The following is a 17,534-nucleotide window of genomic DNA, read 5'->3' on the forward strand; positions in this document are numbered from 1 at the left end:
TTTTTTTTTCATTTTAGTTTCAGATGCTAGCTGCTGGATCATTATAATGTCTGCTTCTTCGTGTTTTGTTTTTAAATCAGTTCTCTGACTGGGATTGCCCCTATGTTCTTGAAATGGTTTAGTATTTTGTCCAGTAACAACCAAATGGTTCTCAAATGGGACATTACAAACATTTGTAGAAATGAAGTTACATAAAAGCTGTATATCAATTGACGCTTGGAGTCGTAATTAGACAGCGTTATATTTTGTGAGGGAAGTGGTGTCGTTTCAGTTAGCACAAACTTCCTTGATACTTTCTTCCCACGACTGGCCCTTGTTGCACTCTTGATGCTGTAGTCATAGTATCTGTCAAATACCAGGTGGACATGAGCATCTTTCAACATGTCAGCGCTTTTTTCAAGGAAATTTTTCAGGAAATCATACACAGACCATCCTACAGGCCAATGCACAACCCACAGTAAAGCACAACCGTCAACGATTATTAGCGTCGGTGGCTTACTTCTTCTATTAGATTGCAACACACTCACAGTGATCATTAAAGTAGACAAACCAACAACCTCTCTCATGTTTTCATTGTCTTTAAACATAGATGAAGGCAAAGGAGAAAGTTCGTATTTTAATACATCAGTCATTTTTATATCTCTGTTTGCTTGGAGAGCAATGATTTTGGAATAAAAAAGAGAAGCGTCCATCTGTAACGCGATTGGAATTTTGCCACTCTCTTTACCCTCATCCATGCGTACAACATTTTTTTTTTTTGACTGACATGAAATCCACTTGGGAGACTTTCTTGAAAATTATGTACAACTATCTAAGCCATTTCATAAGCCTTGTCCACATTAACTGATTTAGCTGCTACAATTTTTCCAAATACAATGTTTACCAATCCTTGAGGATGCTCTGATGGATTTCAAGGCTGGAATAAACAATTCCAGTTATTTCTCCTTAACTTATCTCTATCTACAACATCACGACTGTTTCTTCTATTACTTTCTTCTTTGTGCAAAGGCAATTTGTCAGAACCCTTTTGTTCCCTCAAATCAACCCTTGAAAATCGGAAAGTATAACAGTCTATGAATTTCCTCGTTTTTACAGTAACTATCTTCATTATCTTAGAATCGATTTCAGACAATATATGTATAAATTTTAAATGCTGTAAAACGCAAAACATTTTCCGTTGAGGATTAGGTTAGAATTATCAAATAAATTGAAGATGGCGAGCAGTTAGTCGAAAACTATGCAAGGAACTACTGATTTGGTTATAGTAAACCATCTGTTTTAGTGGACTTACAGCTGGGTGCACACACGGCGCCGCACAGTGGCTCAAAACGACAAAAAAGCGGAAAAATTCTTTGAATCTTCTCAAAAAAAAGCTTTGGAAAATTGTTAAAATTATTGCATGGTAATATTTATCTTCATGCTTGCTGATCGTATTCACTGCGAAACCCCGATTTTACGTCTTTCGAATCTACGTTTTCCCCACATTTTACGTTTTTTATCATCAGGTCCCAGTTTTTCCGTACACTAATAATATTAATTTAACAGGGATGAAAAGTTTGTTACTTATGAATTACCCGCATTTTACGTTTTCCCTCCCCAGTTGAAAAAAAAAATGAGAAAAAATGTTTTAAAATTAAGAAAAGTGTTTCCCTCTGTGCATTTTTAAACATAATCCACTCTGTTGAAAGTTAATCCATGGAAACAGAAACGCTTCTGCTCCATCCGTAGCTGACCTTATGGACTGAAGATGAACAAGAGGAAGAGGAAACACAACTTGTCTCTTCTTTCAATACTGCATTTAAGAGCTTAATAATAGTGAAAGACTATTTTCTTTATCATAAAGACCAGGAGAAAACTTTGCAAAGTGTTCCAATTCTGGAAGATGCTGTATTTACTTTGGATTCAATGATTCATTATTACTGACTATTTCAAACCTAAACGCCCGGATTCGTTACTCAATGTGTTAGAATAATCTAAACTGGTGTGTACAAAAATGTTCTTTTCGTAAAATATCGCATGTTTACATTGTATAAGCGTCATCGTAGCAACCGTTATTACTATTTTTGTTTCTTTATCTGATTTTTGCTTTTTATACATTTCTCGTATCTTACGTTTTCCATTATTTTAGGTTTTTGGACTTGAATTGACGTTATCCCACATTTTATGTATTTTATATTTGATTCAGGCCTCTGAGAAACGTGAAATCGGGGTTTCTCTGTAGTTCAAATTGATTTCTGTTTTTAGTGAAAAATATAAATAAAATCAGTCGTATGCCACACGCAAGGTTAAATTATTGCAATTGATACATTCGAACAATATTTTCTGGCAATGTTGACAAACTGAGAACAGCTTTATACTAGAATGATTTCGAAAAAAAAAAAAAAAACAGAAACTTCAAACGTTTAATGATTTTCTAATTTCATTGTTTTATGAACAGAATGGTTATTTAACTTTTATATAGAATTCTATATGAGTTTTAAAAATTTCTTTCTCATATGTATCTTCTTTAAAGCCAAACGGTTCCGAAAATTGTTATTTTCAAGTTACTACTGCATTGCATGTAGAATAATGCGCCGCATTAAACCATAACAACGTAAATCTGTTTTCAAAAAAATCCTCTGTATTTATTGATGAATGTTTCAAAAGCCCCAACTTTCGGAGACAAACGTTCGTGAGTTAACAAACGTTTTTAGGCTCTCCTGCAAAATAGTGAAACTGTGACATACGTTAGTCTGGAGCATGTCAAATTTGATGACCAATTTCTTTGATGAAAAAGTAATTTACCCCCGTCATACCGTTACGAGTAATTTTCTAACTTATTAAATTGATATTCGTAAATAGCGAAGATCAAACAAAAACATCTGCCGCAACTGCAGTCCCTGGTGGTCGCAGCTAAAATGTTGTTGTTTATTTACAGGAAGGATTAAACTATTGATATATGTAAATTTTAGCCCACTGGAAGCCGCCGATAAAAATATATTCCACAATACTTTTCAATATATTTTTAAGAAAATAATGTTTTTTTTATTTTAAATAATTTTCAATGTTGATGATTTTTTAATTTTTAACTACGATGTGATATGCATCCTATAAGTGTGAAAAGCCAAATCAGAAATGAATTTTATTAAATTTTAGTCCTCCATATTGAATGAATGAATTAAAACTGAATCATAAGTCGTACGTCCGAAAAAAGTAAAAACATAATTGTTCAACAATCTGGGCTTTTTTTTTGTAAAAACGATTTTTTTTCCAAAAAACTCTTGTGGAGTAAGTTACTACAACTCAAGGGCTAAGTAATTATGGCATGAAATATTTTTTATCTTAAAACTTACTTTAAAAATTAAGTTATGATAACGTTTGGTATTTTTCTATCACACGATTACAACCCCTAAACAGTTTGTCAATGCGATTTTCGGAGTTTTAAAAGAAGGTCTTTAAATGTTTATCTTACTCTATATAAAAAAGTGTTTGGCGGGGGGGGGGGGGGTCGAAGGAGTATTCGCCCAGTAACAATCATTTTTAGGACAACCCTGGGTACGCAGACGGTCCACTATAGCGGGTTCGACCGTTTAATAATGTATTAAAAGTTAATGTTGCTTCATAACAAAATTTTCAATGTTTTGGGCGCCATCTTGGATGCCAGCTTGAATTACTCAAAATGCTCAATTCTGGCAAAATGGCATCAATCGGATCTGAAATGTACATAACATAAGCTATCAAAAACAGTCAAAACATTTTATTCATACCTCGGAACAAGCTTTTCGAAATGGCACCCTGATTAAATAATGAATTCAATTTTAGGACATTCCGAAAAAAAAATAAATAAATAAAAGATATTAGTAAGCGTGCAAAAAAAAAGCAAATTTCTATTTTGTAAAATTTAGTTTTGTTAATGAATATAGCTATATTCGTAGAACTTTTAAAATTTCCTTTTGACATGCAACTTGAACGCTCTCACGTTTAAGAAGATATTTAAAAATTTGCATTATTTGTTCCATTTTAGCTTCTGACTGCAACCGCAAAAGACGTAATTAGCTTCGGTAATTTCAAATCCACTGAATAATTATAAATTAAATTGATTGAGAACTTTCACAAAACTCAAAACGTTTCAAAACTTATTTTGAAATTTAAAATAGTAACATTTAAAGGGTTAGTATATTTTTCAAATCTCTTTTGGTTAAATTGCAGTTTTAAAGCTCATTTTCAATGATAAAAAAAAGAGGGCTGTCAGAATAATTTTTAAAAAGCGTAACAACACATGAAGTTTAAGGACGCGCATCTTAGCAATATAAAAGATAAAGTTCTTAAGGAATATTTTCGATTTTAAAAAACTTGCAATGGATAAATGGTATACTGTTAAAGAATGAGTTCACAAAATCAGAAAGAAAACGAATATCTAAACTGCAGGAAAAGCATCTCAAGATTTTAGAAGTTGACGAAAGTGCCGAAATAAAGAAATACAATGCATAAATAAATAAGAGCTTCTGGAATGCATCTGTCAATAAAGTTACTGGAACAACTATTCTGAGATTGAAGATGGCGACCGCAGTAATACATGTCGCAGATGGCGACATAAAAGTTGTCGTCTGAGCATAGCGTGTTCTCAATAGCTTGTTTATTGCAGTCGTTGCCATTCCACGCAGCGTAATTCTGAAAAGAATGAAGAAAACCACATTAATTTTTATTTTTATTTATTTGTTTATTTATTTATTATTATTATTATTATTATTATTATTTTTTTTTTTTTGAGTCGTCACGAATTTCTTGTTGTCCTCACTTGACCAAAGCTAATGTTGCTCTGATTTTTAAGATAGCCATGGCAACGGTTGTTTTTAATATTTATTTTCAGAGCGAAATTTTCGTGGGCATAGTTAGCAATCGCCTGCAGTTTTATTTTATTCATCAGGGCTAACGTAAGCTAACTTTACATTAAACAATGGGGATGTTGTGTAAAATTATATTGTATAAAATTATTGCACCCATGTAGATGAATTTAAGCGGCAAAATTTCATCGAAATACAAAATTTCCAGATTTCTAATTCCTATTATTTAAGACTGATAAGAAATAAAAATATATAATATTATACGTTGTAAATAATTATTATGATAAATATACAGGACGATATCGACCATTAATGCTTTATCTTTTTTCTTCATCTTAATCATCATTCCTTTTTTGATGGATAGGCCACGTATTACCGATTCCTAAAAATTACCATTTATAATATAACAAGTGAAAATTCCTTGGCCATTACCAATCAATTACATTTGTAGAAACAAGAAACTCAACGAGCAGGGTCCTATCTCAGTTCGTGAATGAGAAAAACATAATTTGAAGGCGTCAAAATGCTTTACCTTTTTGAATGTTTTCATATTTTTTTTTTTTTTTTTTGTATTTTCTTTCTTGTTTAGTTGCCGTTTACATCTTTAAGCTGTTTTATTAACCATCAAAAATATTTCGCGCTTTCTGGGTTTGAAAAATATTAATATGAAAACTTAGATTATTTTAAGAACCGAACAGGTGTTAGAAGATGCATATTATTCATATTCAAAACATTTTGAAGAAACGTTAAACAATTTAAAATTAAATTTTAAATGAATTTCTAACTATCAGGTAAAAAAGTAAATTTAAAAGCGAGTACTGATTTTTTTCCAATATTCAAGCTTCATTTTTTATTTTTGAATCCCATAGAAATTTATTTTCACCTTGTTTTGAAGAGGAGCTAGAGCTGATATTTAAGGACGAGAGCTTTCTTAAACCCGAAGATGCAGTGCGCATACCGGAAATGGAATTAAATGCTCATGAAATTGTTTTTTTTTTATTTATTTATTTCAAAGATTTTGAATTAGCACGAAAGAAAAGTATATTGATTTATCAATGTTATCACTAAGTTAAAGTTATCTTCAAGAGTTTTGCTACGCATAACCATACTGCCTGTATTGCGTTGATCCCTGCATTGCTTACAATATTGGTTCCTTTTTTTGTGTTATTGAGGTTTAGTTTTTAATTTGAAACAAGCGTTTAACTCTTTAATGTTTTACATAAACTAATTATTAGTTGCATTAATACGCTAACACTTTGGTGAAATATCGTAAATATAATTTTTTTTTTATAAAATTCAAATTTGTTTTGGGCCACAGCAATAGCAACACATTGGTTTTAAGTCCAATTTCAAACTGAAAGCTTTGCTTAAACACTGAGTCTCGCGCGACAATTAAAATTTACCCTTAACTGCTCCACCTTTAATTTATCTTACATACTTGACACTTCGTGTTTATTTAAAGGATACCCTAATAAAAAAGTGTAAAGTATAATGTTACTGTAAAAGTCTAAAGTCTGGTAAATGTCGACATTAGCCGGTGAATTTCAACATTCACCTACCAAAATACTCGTAAAAAAGCGTTAATGTTTCGAACGCATCACTTGTGGAAGTCGACATTCTTTGATTTCGATCTTTCACGGCGAAATGTATCTATTGCGGCCTTTCACTTGTGAAACAACCGGACGTTATCCCACAAAGTTGCATATTTACTACTGCATACCTAACAGTTGCTGCATAATAGTTAAAATAAGGGGCTGCCAACCTGTGACGTCATTTTGTTAAAACTATTTGCCTATTTACCCCTTTCTGTCACAAAGTGTAATACTTTTCCTTACTCCCTTCCATCTCGTTGTCATATGTTGCGCTGCTTCTTGATAACATATTGTTATTAAAAGAAAGTGTGATGCAAAGCTTCTTGTTACCCCTCCCTCCCCTGCCTTTGTCTTATGTTACGATGCTTTTTTATTAAAATATTGTTAAAAACAAATATGCGATGCCAAGCTACTTTTTATCCCCTCCCTCCTCTCCCTTTGACACATGTTACGCTGCTTTTTTATGAAGATATTTTTATTTAAAAAAAATGTGTGGTATCAAACTTCTTGTTACCTCCTCCCTAACCATTGTCACAAACTTTCACAATTTCATGAACTCTCCTCCCCCTCAAAACAATACGTCATTTGTGATCGACCCCTAGAATTTGGTATGAAAATAATCACAGGCTGTCATAAAAGATGAAAAAATAACGTCTTTAAAATAAACGACCATTTACAGAGAATCCAATTTCTCTACAGTTCTTGTATACCTGCAGAGGCATTCAACTTTGAAAATAGCACTTAAAATATGCAAATATGTGGGATTAAATTATCTGGCTTCTAAAGTTTAATACCCAAACAATACATTTCTATCGTGCTCCGTTTATTGTACTAAAAGTTCCGTGCATAAGCAGTATTCAGCTAAAGCATAGATTGCAGTTTCTCCGAAATGGGAAATATATTGTTTTACTCAATTAATAAGTGTCAGTTATTAGACATGCAGAACAAATATTGTATGCACATAAAAGTGTTCTCTGTGAAAATTTTGTTAACAAAGTTCTCTGAAACTTAAATTGTTAAACTTTCGTAGGAAATCTTAACTGCGAAAAGAGGGTAATTTATGAAAAAATCGTGAAAGATATTCATTTCTTTGGTAAAACTAGAAATGGTTATGCATTTATTCAGTAAAGCTTTGCTTTTTAATTACATATTTTGCTATAAATCGCATTTTTATTTTCGAAACATTAAAAAGTTTCTACATTACCGCCCACTGATGATCACTGGATTTCAAGGGTCTAAAAATAATTATCTAAAAAAAATTATATATATATATATTAATTTGAATATTTGGCATCTTGAATTCAAATTATGTTTTTCGCAATCACGAGTGTGTGTATGTAGGCGTGTGTGTTTGTGTGTGGGGGTATGTGTTTGTGTGTACGGGTTATTTGTGTTTGTGTCTGTGTGCAGGCATGAATGTGTGGGTAGTTGTGTGTATGTTTTTTTGTGTGTATGTGTGGGTGTCTGTATGTATGCGTGTGTGTATATGTATGTGTGTGTAGGTGTATGTGTGTGTAGGTGTATGTGTGTATAGGTGTATGTGTGTATGTGTGGCGTGCGTGCGTGTGTAGTTGTGTATGTATGCGCGTGTGTGTAGGACATGGATGCAACCTGGATACCGCTTTCGCTATAGGAGCAGCATCGTGAGGAGCCGGTCGACGTTGATGGTGCGGAGGGTGGCGGTGGGAAAAATCAAAGGAACGTCAAAAACAGTCAAGTGAGAGCAATAAGCAATCGTGATTGCTCAAAAATAATTATATTAAAAAAAAAGAATTCAGAAAAATTAATTAATGAAATACACCGCATAAAAACTTTAGGCTTCTTGATTTTTTGTAACAGCGACTTTCAAGTAATGATAAGTTACAAGAAATGTAAAAAATAAATAAAAAAATAAAGAAAAAGCGGAAATGTAATGCATAAAAGCAGAAAAATTCCAGAGATAAAATGTAGCATCCATCTGAATAAAAAGTTGGATCATTTTTAATACTATTTATTCATGGCTTCAAAAGATGATTTAATGCAAAACTTTCTTTAAATGAAAGCTTTAGAAAAGTAAATTTACTGTGACATAACTTCGAAAAAAAAATTTTTTTTTTTCAACTATTCAAGAGAAAAATGTTTCCGATCCGCCGTACCCTTCCATATCATTAATCAAATATAACACACATACTTGATGGTTTCGAAGACGAAGTTTTGCTTTTGTTTGAAAGAAAGGAGACTTAGAAGCAAGAGAGGACACAAAGAGTGAAATATTCTGTGTTTTTCGTGTAGCTGCAATAATATTGAAAGCAACTTATTAGATGTATACGATTATTGTAAGGTCGAAGTAAATCGAAGATGCACATTTATCATAACAATAAATCAGCAATACTCGGGAAGTTTTAATTCAATAAGAAACACCAAAATGTATTTTTATGCAAAAGATTATCATTGATTACAGTTTCAATGTTATTAAGAGGGTGATTTGAAAAGAATAGTGGGTTTTAAATCAACATTTTTCTATGAGTAAAAGTGGAACAAAAACATTTTTAGACACTTGACTCATTTCAAAGACGCTCTATGTGCCCTGTTTCTGACGTCTGAGTGATATCCCCCTTGTACTAAAACTCCTGACACGCACTTTCTAGTATGTACGCTCCTCCTCAGGAGGCCTGAACGATATCCTGCCTGCACCTAAACTCCTGACATGCATTTTGTAGCATGCATACCACTCCTCCAGTTGCCTGAGTGATATCACATCTGTACTTAGCTCCTGCCATCCACTTATTAGCATGCACGTTCCTCCCCCTCTTGCAGGAACGATATCCAGCCTGTACGCTCCTCCTCCTGATGCAGGAACGATATCCAGCCTGTACTTAAACTCCTGAATTCCACTTTATAGCACATACGCAGTCACAAAAGCCATTGCTGCAGTAATTCAATTTTTCAGTTCGTAAAAAATAGTAGGGAAGTGGGGAATAAATACAGTATTCAGTACCCTTTAAATATCTCCACACGAAAGAATCACTGGGTGTTAGATCTGGTGATCAAAAGAAGGGTGATCAATGATAAAGTGCTAAAAAAACACTCTTTTGATCGCCATTTTGACTAACTGAACAATAAATAACAAGTGGCACGTATAAACTAACACGAAGAAACATTCAGCGGTGGCCAACTGAATCTTTACAACTGGCTTTTTAATTGAAGCTCTACCAGAAAGCTGTAGATCTAACATTTTCAAATCAGTAGTTTTATGAAACCCCACTATTTTTTAATCACCCTGTATAATAAGCTAAAGATTATAAGATTATTTGCAAAGTTTAAACTGAAGAACATGATTTAAGAGTACTAGGTTCAGTAGTGGGAACCGAGTTTAGTTGATACACATTTTACAGTTTAATTTTTTTAACTAATATTTGCTAAACAGGTTACGTAGCAAAATATAATTTTATGTAATAATCTTACTGTTTTATTTATATAATATATAACCATTTCAAAAAAATTTCAACATACACTAAAAAAAAAATTCCGAAAAGTTACGGGTAATTTCCATGGAAAGTTTTGGGATTTCAGTTTTCCACCAGTTTCCTGTAAAAAATAAGAAAATTTGTCAAAAAAGTTTTCAAAGTTACTTCAAGTTGCAAAAATGCAGATTTCACAGCCGGGGGAAATATTTTTAGCTACCAGTTTTAAGATTAACTGAACAAAAGATCCCAATGAGAGCGAATAAGTCTCTGGATGCTTCGTACTTGAAATTTTGTGTTAGCGTTGACCCTTGTTAAAGTTGCTTCTGGAACTTTCTTGGCAAATCGGGAAGGCGCCAAGCTATCACTTCAATTATTCTTAAGTTTTCTTCCAGAAACATGATTGGCAATTAGCCGGAGATTTTTCTGTATTGTTTAGAACGTTTTAAGGATGATTTCAGGAAGGTTACTGACATTGAGCGGAACGTATTCCTGTTTCTAACATTTAAAGCAAAACAGACTGGTGTTTTAAATATAAATCTAGCATCAACTAAAATGCATATCCTTAAACATTGAAGATTTAAAAGTATTCTAGTTTAATTTGTCTTCGTAAATGCTATAGTTTGCCAATAAAAACGTTAATTTTTATTTTTTTTTATTTATTATTATTATTTTTTTAAATAAATGTTTTTTTTTTTTTTTTTTTTGAGCATAAAAATATTTAAATGTTTTAAACATTTATTCAAAGACTAATAAAGTTAAGGAGCTTAAATATAGTCTACCGGGAGTGAAATTATTTGATAGTTTTGATACTATTCCTTACGGAACCAAATAACTTGATAGCCATTCCTTCCATCAAAAAAACTTTTAAACAAGCTATTCTCCTAAAATAACATTTTACATCGTTTTTAACGATAAAGTTTTATAATACATTTCAACAGCCTTAAAAAAATTTGTGTTCATAAAATTTCCGTCACAATTTCTTCTCAATAAGCAAAGGGCAAATTAAAGGCACACCGCTTAAGATCTCCTTATTAACAACAGCAGTTCCAATGCGTTGGGTTAATCTTCCCGTATTAAGACTAGCCTTTGTTTTAATCGTCCTTTGGGCCATCTTGCCGTTTAAGAGGAACCGACATCTACATCAAAAGTGAAGGACCGAAATTAACAGGATTGTTTATGGTCATTACTTGCGAAGTTTACGACGAATGTTCTGCAAGATTTGGTAAAGCTGCGTGTTGGTTACTGCTTGTTACGAGCCGAAATCTGATTAGAGGGCTGCTATCAGAGCATCGTAACGATTCTCCGAACTTAACTTTAAAAGTGGCATATATATATATATATATATATATATTTATTTATTTATTTATTTATTTATTTATTTATTTATTTATTTATTTATTTATAAGGGGCGTTAGATTTCACGTTTATTAGAAATCGAATCGTTCGGATTAGTTTATACCAGACCCTATTAGAATGCTTGGATTTTTCGAAAAAAGAAGTACAGCTTTGTAAATTGTTGTGTGTATGTTGAAAACGAGAAGACATTTTTAAAAGTTAACGCTTTTCATGCAAAGCGTACTAACAAATGCTGTACATTAGCATTTTATGTGCAATGTACATTTCGTATTTTAAATGAAAATCTTTACTAGTTGTCTAGTTTGTCAGATGGAAAGATAAAACGGGGGCGTCAACCGAATCATTATTTTGCAAATCGCAGCAATTGTAATCGCCTTAATTTTTTTGCTCAAACTCTGAAAACGATTCGAACAATCAGTGATTCGGATAGTTGTAGTTCGGATATATGGTATGCTACTATAATAATATGTGATTTATAGAAAATCAACACGTAAATTATGCATTAAAAACAATATGTTCTGAAGAACTACTTTAAAATGCAGTTGAATTGTTCCTATGAATATTTTTGTCGTTTAGCAATGCTAAAAAAAATGAAAGAAAGAGTGATTAATGATTTGTTTTAATACTATTTGAAATTTGATTACAAAATGCTTGAGAATAATATCTGTGTTCAGTTTAATATCATTAATGAAATAATGTTTGTACCCGTAGTTGTAATTTGTATATGTAACTAGTAACTGGAAAACGATGGATTTCCAAACATTTCAGGATGTCAGTTGCAGATTCGTACCAAGTTCTCCAACATTAGACATATAGAAGCTCCTGCGAACATTCCTTAAATGATTTACCTTCATCTAAGACAAACCTGGATTTCCGATGAGTTGAATTAAAGCCAAGCATTTGCTATAGTTTATAACTGATTGTTTTAAGGATTTCTGTCACTGGAGATTTAAGTTTCTGAGTTTCAGGATTAGAGTTATCGATGGTGGGATACTTATTAAAATTAGAATATGCTTTAAATGTGAGTTCTAGTTAAAATTTTGTTTAAAAGAGTGTATACCAAATATTTTTCTGCCATAAAAAATATTTTAAGAGGTATAAAATATGAGTTCAACGCTTTATTTTTTCAATCGAGTCAGAATGAAATGATTCAATAATCTTCCTCGTTACTTGATTATGGTCCTTAGACGTCCACAAAGAGTAGCTGTCAATAGCTCCTTTATTCATAGAAAATAATGAAAACTTTACATAGTATTCTTTGAATGATACTTTAATATTAAGTAATTGTATCTAAAATATATCTATTAACTATCGTCAAAATGAATTACTGAAAATGTGATTTTTCTTGTATCGAATTAAAGTTACTAATTTCATTTTATTTTCCTTACAAAAAAGTAACTACCGAACTAACTACAAAACGTTGTATAAATTAAAGTTTTTTCTTCGAAATAAAAAAGCATTCGCGTAATTATACATTGCATGCAAAGTGATTTTGTAAGAAAACCAAACGTGAAGAAATAAACAGATTGAAAATTCGGGTTAACCACACCCATAAGCTCTTTTCTTTTGCATTGAAAAACACGTTCCTTGTAAAACCGAAACACGAGTCAGCAGTAATCTGCGAATCTGCAATTTGGTCTTTTTGATGTTGTTATCTCTTAATTTACACTTGCATTTCATAAAATTACGAACTTTACTTTTGGCAAACAAAAAGTTTAAATTCGCAGACTGATGTTACCGATTTTTGCCGATTAATCCGTGCACTCCTAATTTAAATTCAGATTAAATATTAAGATATCATTTTGGACCTTTTCTTTTCCAAATTTAGGTCCAGTTTTCCCTAAGGAAAAACTATCTATTAGAGCCCTATAACTGCTCTTTTCAAAATGCATTCGTGTCATTGCATTTTTTTACCGAAGAGCTCGACTAAGCTCCCAATGAGAGCGTATAAGAGTAAGTCGATTTTCACAGCATTGCGAGTATTGCAGGCAATAGAGATGCTTGGTATATGCGATTCTGTCTTAGAGTTGGCCCTAGTTGCAACAATGATTTTGGAACAAATCGGAGAAGCTACTTCTTAAAGACTACTTAAGTTTTCCTTGAAGGTTCGAGGATAATGACTATCTTTAACCAGATATACTTCTGTATTATTTCAAAACTTTTAAGGATGATTTTATCAAGGTTACGGACTTTTAGCGGACAATATTCCTGTATTTGCAAGAGATGTTACTGGCAGAAATTGGGCATATCAGCTGAATTTTCCAGAAATGGTTCTGAGTCGTTTTTAGTGATACTAATAATAAAACTGAAAATCTGGATCTCTGAATATCTGTCGAGAATTCTCGATCTCTGTTACACGCATGACGTGTTTACCGTTCGGCCAATTCACGTCGTACCTTAGACCGTTCGGCCGATTTTCATTAAATTTTTCACAAAATTAGTTCGTAGTATAAGGGTGAGCAACTAGAAAATATTTTTTCCAAAATTCCGTTCTTTTTTTTTTTTGTTCCAATTTTAGCCCATTTTCACACAAATTTGATAATAAGGGAGAGAAATATTTTATTCACTTCTTTAAATTTTAGGCATTCGAAAGCTTAAAATTTTCTGCGTGAGAACAAGTATGTTCGAATTTTTTTCGCGCACTATGAGAGCTGCAGGATTTGTTTAAAGAAAACCCAAGTCCAAGGCTTATACCTTGAGCAAATCAAACAATTATAATTGATTCAGCTCGAGAAGAAAATCAAAAATTAAAGATAAATTTAAATTATTTTCTAAACGGAAATTCATTTGGTATGTTACAATGGTTACTTCTTTTACGCACTTTGATTGTTTTGTCCCAGGCTTTTTTTTTTTTTTTTTACATTTTTAAAAACGCGCTTTTTTGGCTCTCAATCCTTTTCTTTTATTGAAACGGATTTGAAATAAATATTTTAATTGTTCAGAAAAAATCGTCTGCTTTTATTTTTTTTAGATTTTATGGAATTATGTTCAGTAAATTGTTAAAATATTGCTATGACAACGGTCTTTCTGTAGTGATTCATTTTCAAAAATGTGTTATTTTGCGTTTCAAGCAAGGAAGGGCAACTTCTTTCCTCTTTTAAAGTATGCTGATTTTTGTTGAACTACAAGCTAAGTTTTCAAACCTGCCAAAAACATGAAAATATCTTGGGGAAAAAAAGTATGGTAGACGTTAACTGTAAGTATACAGGCGAATCAAATAGCCTTTTAATATTCTACTACGGACAAAGGCGTGTGCTCACCGCTAGTATCTAATTGAAGCACAAGGACACAATTTGGAGGCAAAACTTTACCAAATTAAACTCCTAATTAAATACTATGCTTCTTGTAAACTTTTAACTTTCAAACAACCAGAAACTTAAGCGATAAATGAACTTAAGGTCAGTAACTGATTTACATTTGAGGATGATGTTCGTCAGGAATACTCACTTGTATACATTTCAATTGCTTTGTGTGTTTCTACTGCCACACTGGCAAGTGCCATGAAAACAAAACTTTCGAAAGTCACAAGTTATTTGCAACATAGTTTTCACTTTAAATTGCCAATGTATTTTTATATTGTTTACTTCAAATTACTAGCAAAAGTTGATAGCAACAATCTCTTGCAATTTAGCTTTTAACAACGCCTCTTTGGTCAATACTTCACATTTTTAATTTGACTTGGCTCTAAACATAGCTTGAAAAAAGTTTTTCTTGTGCTTTTTACAGTTATTTGTTAATGTTAAAGCATGAAATATACGAAAACTACGAAGCTCACCTGATGTATCATCTTAAATGTTTTATGACTTTCTAGAGCTCAGGTAGCTTCTTATTTGGGGATATATCAACTGATTAAAACGTCTTTTGTTTGTTGCATCACTTGGTAAGGAAACATTTTTTCAGTCGTATTTTTAATGTCATTATAGTATTTACTTTAAATGACATTCCATTTGCAAAAAAAAAAAAAAAACTTTTGGAATGTTTTTCTTTCTCTAAAGGCTTTGTTCTCATTTCTTATATAATTAGAGTACTGCTTTCTACTATAAATTTCATTGGGATTCCTGTCTAGACATTCAATTTTCTTTAGACGCTGTAATTGGAAATAAAACATGTTTCAGTGCTTCTTACAGCTTCATATTTTATTCAGAAGGAATTGTTAGAAATCTCTCATCAGGTAAAACTTTTTCTTAATTTTTGAGATTCAATTTTACCTATTAATGAAAACACATTATTTTTTTCCCAAACGTTCTAGATTTTGGCTTTAGAAAAAATTATGATTGAAAATGTAATTAAAAAAATATATTTCCCGACACGCACATGAAACCAAATAATTTTACATTTACAATAAAACTACGTTTGCATTTCTATTCAATTTTAAATAAATAAAACAGTTGTAGTGAATATATTTGGCCATTTATTACTTAATTAATTTCCGTCACTTGAATTTTTATCAAGTATTACAAGAAAAATCATCCCCCCCCCCTTTTTTTTCAGAGAATGTTCTTATATGCAGCTTTTACGTTACGTAACAGCCTGAAATACAACGTTCATTAGGCACGCCATAGCTATTGCTAGTCATCGGAGACAAGGATTTTCTGGGATGGCTTTTGATCCCGAAGCTCACTTTTGCGTTTAAAAGGGGTTAATGAAACCTAAAATGAGATCTAAAATCAATTGCTAATTATGAACGTTGTATTTCATACTATTATTTGTTGGCACTCTATTTTTTTACATTCTCCGATCATTTCTTCATTTCGTCTTTGTGATTATGTCTCAGGAGCTAATACTATTTTTTAATTTTGTTCAAAAAGATATAACTGCTGTGAGAGTAAATCATCAGCTCATTGTTTACAGATTTAGGTTCAATGAAATCTTTGAGTTGAACTGAACCATTGTTTCGGTCACTCGTCTGGTCTGTGCTAGTTCCATCTTAGCAACCAGTTTGTTTGGCACTCTTGGTTAACGAATTAGTCAATGGACTGTGTAACTTTGCAAAATTTGCAGGCAATTAAATTCCTTGATACTTACTTGCAATTCTGTCTTACCTTTAGCCATGTTTGCAGTTCTGGAACTTCCTTGATAAATCAGGACGTAACCGAGCTATTTTTTTTGTACCTTCCTAAGTTTGCGCTACTGTTCCAGAGACACGACTGGCTTCAAACGGGAAGGTCTCTGAATTCTTCAGGGGCTTTTAGGATAATTTTAGGAAGGTTACTGACTTTTTGCGGAAAACGTTCCTGGTTTTTGCAAGATATCTTACTGGCAAAAAAATGGGCACATCAGCCGCCCGTTATTTTCCAGGAACGTTTCTGAATCGTTTTTACAGTGTATAAATAAACGGTAAAAAAAAAGTGTTCTATAAATGTTCTGAAAACTGTCCTTAAACGTGTATTCAAAAAGGGGGTTGTGTCAGCGCTCAAGAAATTTTTCCGCCTTTTTTCCAAAATTGTTTGAAAAGTCTGCTGAACTAAAAAAAAATGTTCTGAAAAGTGCCAGCAGAAGTGTTCTAAGAACTGTTCCAAAGAGTCGACTTCAAAATCTTCTAAAAAGAAAAAACTAATGTCTGCGGTCACAAATTAGACTCCGATGTCTTTCCAAAAGTGTTCAAAAAATGTGCTGAATTAAATAAAAGCGCTCTAAAAAATGCACTCACACGTGTTCTGAGAACTGTTTTAAAAAAAGGACTTCAGTACCTTCCAAAAAAGAAAACTAGTCCCAGCGTGCTTTTAAAAATTTCCAGTGTATATGCATCTGTCTGTGGCATTTTTGATCCCAAGCCGATAAACCGTTTTGTTTTAAATTTTTCTCATTTGAAAAAGACATGTTTGAGATTGTTCTTGCTTACCATTTGAGATAGCTTAATTTTTCATAAAATCTTGTCGTTCAAGTTAAGGTATGCAAAAAATGAGCACGTCCTTCAAGGTAAATATAAATGATATTAATTTTTATAAACATAATTTACATTTTAAATTGTTGTTACATATTAAAACAAGAAGTTCCGTCTAGAACTATACGAGCCTACTTTCCCGTATACCCATACTACTTTCTAGTACCTGATCAATATTCTCAAAAATAGCTAAAATCGCATATTGTTTCAAACATATTTTTGCTAATTTCTAGGAATAAAGTATTCCTTACACATCTAAAATAATTAAAATTAATAAGCTTATTAAAATAAATACATCATATCAAAAAAAAAATCGTTTCTTTTTCCCCTGTTGCCAAAAATAATTTTTTTAACGAATTACTGCACTTAGCAAAATAAATAAAAACAACAAAATATCAACTTGAAGAAATACTTTTCATTGTCAAAAAAAAAA

The sequence above is a fragment of the Uloborus diversus genome, chromosome 8, assembly GCF_026930045.1.
Source record: "Uloborus diversus isolate 005 chromosome 8, Udiv.v.3.1, whole genome shotgun sequence".
NCBI classification, from domain to species: Eukaryota; Metazoa; Arthropoda; class Arachnida; order Araneae; family Uloboridae; genus Uloborus; species Uloborus diversus.